Source organism: Capsicum annuum, chromosome 1 (assembly GCF_002878395.1).
Source record: "Capsicum annuum cultivar UCD-10X-F1 chromosome 1, UCD10Xv1.1, whole genome shotgun sequence".
Taxonomy (NCBI): Eukaryota; Viridiplantae; Streptophyta; class Magnoliopsida; order Solanales; family Solanaceae; genus Capsicum; species Capsicum annuum.
This window is the reverse complement of record NC_061111.1, coordinates 248,813,908-248,819,292: the sequence shown is the minus strand read 5'-3', so window position 1 is coordinate 248,819,292 and position 5,385 is coordinate 248,813,908. Positions and strand designations below refer to the sequence as shown.

General features: G+C 28.2%; 1 pseudogene; it reads left to right on the top strand.

The window, feature by feature from the left end:
• The first annotated feature begins 3,014 nt into the window (after positions 1-3,014).
• LOC107862783 lies at positions 3,015-4,930 on the top strand (annotated as a pseudogene).
• Positions 4,931-5,385: the final 455 nt, after the last annotated feature.

The window sequence follows — 5,385 nt, the reverse complement described above, 5'->3', positions numbered from 1 at the left end:
CTCTGTAAAAGGTGTATTTATATGGTATATATACTGTATCAACGTGATATAAAAGTGTATCAATGTAGTATAAAAGTGTATCAATACGGTAGCAAAGTGTATTAATGTAGTATAAAAGTGTATCAATGTAGTATAAAAGTGTATCAATACGGTATCAAAGTGTATTAATGTAGTATAAAAGTGTATTAATGTGGTATAAAAGAGTACCAATTGAGTATAGGGACCGCATATGCTAGCATAGAATTTTCTTTCTCTTTTTTAAAAAGTGTATCAATATAATATAAAAGTGTATCAATTTGGTATAAAAGTGTATCAATTGAATATAGAGACTGCATGTGCCCAATTGGGCCAAATGGTTAAAAAAAAATTAAATTTAGCCGACAGGTTACATTTGTCCACCTTTTCAAATTGCGTCAATTTTTTTTTAAAATGGCCACCCCATGTGCTTTTTCCATAATAATAACTAGATATGCATCGTGCACGGCCCGTGCTAGCACGTTCCCAATATATATATTTTTTATTTTAATTTATGTGACGTAAATAGAATTTGAATAATTGATTATTAAAATAATTTAAGTTTTTAATTATTGTGATTTATAATATTTTTTCTTCTATTTCAATTTAAGTGATAATGATATAATTTTGATAGTCAGCCAAATATTTTATATTTTAAAATTATTAATTATGTGATTTATAATATTACTTTCTTCGTTTTAATTTACGCGATAAAGATAAAATTTTGACAATCAGCTAATTTTTAAAATATTTTTGTTAATTATTGTTATTTACAATACTTTTTATCTCATTTTCAAATAATATATGTTGTTTTATATCTGCCTTTGTCTCGTCCCAATTTATATGACACTAATATAATTTTGATAGCCAATCAAATTTTTTATGTTGGCATATCCTTTTTTTATTCGTAATTTTCTAAAAAATAAATGACTTATGATAAGGGTGGTTTAGTAAAATCATCGTTTGAAGGACGAAAATTTAATTTAAAACATCAAGGGTTAATTTCACATTTTATGTCTATTTTATCTTTTTATTAAATATTATTAATTTTATTAATATTTAGATGACTCATAATAATTAATTAAGAGCGATTGATCCGTATCCAATAGTATCATCGATAACTCACCGGAGTAGTATATTAATCAAATACGGGATGCTATATTTTGTATATACAAAATATGATATTATTAAATATTATTGTACAGTGCATTATGTTTATCTCTTACAATAATAAAATTTTATCATATATTTTTCTTTGTTTCTTTTTTACTTAATACATATTGACCCAACACAAATCTTAAGAAAATATTCATTAGAAATTTATTTTATTAAATTAAATTTATTAATTTTGTACTTTAAAAAATTTAAATTTAAGTTTAAATATTAGTATTTCTATTTAAGAAAAAAATAATTTTAAAATTTAAATATACTAAAATAAATTATCTATGTTTAATTAAATATTATTATTTTTTATAATACATAAATTACTTATAATAATTAATTAGGGGTGATATAATAAAATCACGAAGGGATGATATAATGAAATCATGAAGCAGCTGGTCAGCAAGATATCGAAACCAACGTTTCTAATATAGATTAAATAATTTTTTTTTTAATTTTCTTACTAAAATAATATAAATGAAAAAAATAGTTTTGAATATGAAAGTTAATTAAAATAATAAAATTTATTTAGTTTAAACATATAGTTATAATTAATTAATATGAATGATCATCCTATTAAATTACTTAAATATATTAAGTTTAAGTGAGTCTCAAATAAGTTGTCAAGTTAATTTAAAACACTAATAATTAATTTAACATTTTATAATAATTAGTGAAATATAATTTCACTAATTAATTTAACATTTTATAATAAAATTTTAAACATTTGAAAATGTTAGTCTCAAAGAACTATTTAAAAAAAAACAAAGAAAATAAAGCACTGCTACATCTGCCAAGGTTCGAACCCGGCTTGTCAAGGGTGTGCATGCAACAACATGTATATAACTATAAATATCTATATTTAACCTATATACTTAAAAAAAATTTCCGACGAAGGGTGTTCATCTGACCACCCTTCGTCGGTTGTGGCTCCGCCACTGACAACAATAACATACTCAATATGCTCATACAAAGTGGAGCCTGGAGAAGATAAAGCGTACGCAGTCCATAATACTATATATCTGAGATGAAGTAGAGAGGTAGTTTCTGATAGATCCCCAAACATAAAAACAACAAATAAAATGAGATAACACACCAATAAATAATAAGAGAAACAACACATCCACGACATAATCCTACACACAAATCTTAATCTTATTCGAAAATTACAAACATCATCAAAACACCACAAACAAAAATTACAAGACAACCACATCACACAACAACTACAGGCACAACTACAAACAAAGCCGTCCTTCCTATTAGCAGTACTAGCAGGGATGCATTCCTATTCACTAACCCTCTACCTTAATACGCATCCTCAAAACTTCTTATATATAATCATGTCCTCACTATGTTATAACTGCTTCATATCATGTCTAATCATCTCCCTCGAATGTTTCACTTCTTCATTAATGTATCCAACCTTCTAAATAAAATCAAGGAATATAATTATTTAGAAGGATTAAAATTTTAAGTAATTATGATAAATTGAGTTACCGTAATGATGTATTCATAAAAAGAATTGTTTATTGGAGTATTTGAGGTGAAAGTTATTGGGATAAGGATAGTAAATATTTATATTAAATTAATATATTTAAAGGGTGTAAACGATTATAATCCATAATTTAATAGACACCAAGATAAATAAAAGAATTAAGAACATATATGCGCTTGTCTTAAATATACTCTTAATTATAAAGTTTCATTTCAAGAATTCAAGATCAGAATTCAGAACATTGCTTATATATACCCAATAAACCTTTGAATCCTTGATTTTCATACTATATATTCTAAAAAACAACACTTGCTCAAATTGCTATATATATATTTATAACATGGCAAATATTCCTAGCCCTTCAGCCATTTCATGGAGAATACATAAGCCAGAATTAATAGTTCCACAAAATAATACACCTAAGGAAATACTTCATCTTTCAGATATAGATGATCAAGGTTGTCTTCGTTATTATATGCCAGTGTTAATGTTATACAAATATAATTCTTCAATGGAAGGGAAAGATCCTGCAAAGATTATAAGAGATGGATTGTCTAAAACACTTGTGTTTTATTATCCATTAGCTGGTAGACTCGTTGAAGGATCTAATAGGAAACTTATGGTGAATTGTAATAGTGAAGGAATCTTGTTTGTTGAAGTTGATGCTAATGTAGAGCTTGAGAAAATAAGTGACTCCATTAAACTACCAAATTGTCCATACTTGGATTTACTACTATACAATGTTTCTGATTCTGATGGCATAATTGGCAGCCCTCTTTTGATAATTCAGGTAAACAATATTCAATTTATCTTTTTTATGTTTTCTTCTTAAAAAATATTAACACCCTCCCGCTTCGGTTTCAGAATGATTGACATGTTTTGACTTGATACGAAGTTTAAGAAAATAAAGAAGAATTTTGAATCTTGTGATTGTGGTCTTAAATTAAAAATATGTTAAAATGAACTTTAATCTTCTTTATTTTTCATGTTACTAATTCTGTTTTTTATAAATGATTAACGGTAATATTTACTTGATAACTTGATAATGTATATTCTAAGTTCCTTTACCCATTCAGTCTTTAAAATAGAGACAGTGGCAGAGCCGGGATATTCACTAAGGGGGTTCGTAAGTGAACATACGAACTAACCGAAGGGGGTTTAACATCTAATATATATACATAAAAAATAATTTTAACCATGCATATATAGCACAATTTTTCGCCGGTGGATGAACGGATAGTTTCGCCACTGAATAGAGAAGTTAAATTGTTAAACTAATATATTTCATTGCATAGGTGACCCGATTTAGTTGTGGTGGATTTGCCGTTGGATTCAGACATAATCATACTATGATGGATGCCTACGGACTCAAAATGTTTCTACACGCATTAAGTGAATTAATTCAAGGAGCTCTGCACCTTCTATATTACCTGTTTGGCAAAAGACATATTCTAAGTGCTAGATCATCACCACGCATTACATGTACTCACCATGAGTTTGATGAGCACATTGAATCAAAAATTGCATGGGAATCTATGGAAGGCAAGTTGATACAACAATCATTTTTATTTGGAAATAAAGAGATGGAAGCTGTTAAAAATCAAGCTTCTCCAAATTGTGGAAGTACAAAATTCGAGTTATTAGTAGCATTTTTATGGAAATATCGTACCATTTCTCTCAGTCTACACCCCGAAGAAATTGTTCATTTGACGTACCCTATTAGCATACATGGAAAATCATCAAAATTTGAATTGCCATCTGGATATTATGGAAATGCATTTGTTACTGCAGCTGCCGTATCAAAAGCAGGATTGTTATGTTCAAATTCTCTAACATATGCTGTTGAACTGGTAAAGAAAGCTAAAAATCATGTGAATGAAGAATACATTCAATCAATAATGGATTTAATGGTGATTAAAGGACGGCCACAATTGTCAAAATCTTGAAATTTTATGGTCGTAGATAGTAGAACTGCTGGATTTGATGAATTTGATTTTGGATGGGACAACCCCATTTTTGGAGGGGTTCCAAAAGCTACATCTTTTATTAGTTCGAGTGTTCCAATTAAAAATGACAAAGGAGAAAAAGGTATTTTGATGTCTATAAGTTTACCTCCACTGATCATGGAAAAATTTCAAGAGATTATCTACAAGATGACTTCAAAAAAAGTGGAAGAAGTCAACATAATTTCAAAAATGTAAAAGTTTTTTTCTGCATATTTTGGGAGTGAATAAGTCAGAATTATGGAGCTTGAAATAATCATTTTCCAATTAGAAAGTACTTGTCCATCATTTATGATATTTATAAATTAAATAATTATTTGTGCTTAATTAGAAATTGAAGTTTAGAATAAAAGAAAAACTATCGAACATGCTATCTCATTTGTTTATGATATTATTAATTTTTTCCAGTTTTCCCGACATTTTAATTTGTTGAGGTGAATGTCACGTAGTATGCTACCGTAGCCTAGCACCACTGCCGTCAACAACACCATAATCAGCAACCACTATCAGCCAATCCCTACATCCAACCAACTCATTTATCACTACTAGCACCGCTACTAACTACCACTAATACATTACAACCTCTACACATTCTTTGGCCGCCACCACCATTGTCACTAGTAACACCACATCTATCACCACTTCAACTAGTACAATCACTACAATTTATCTCTACTAACAATCATCTTTACTATCACAACAAATAAC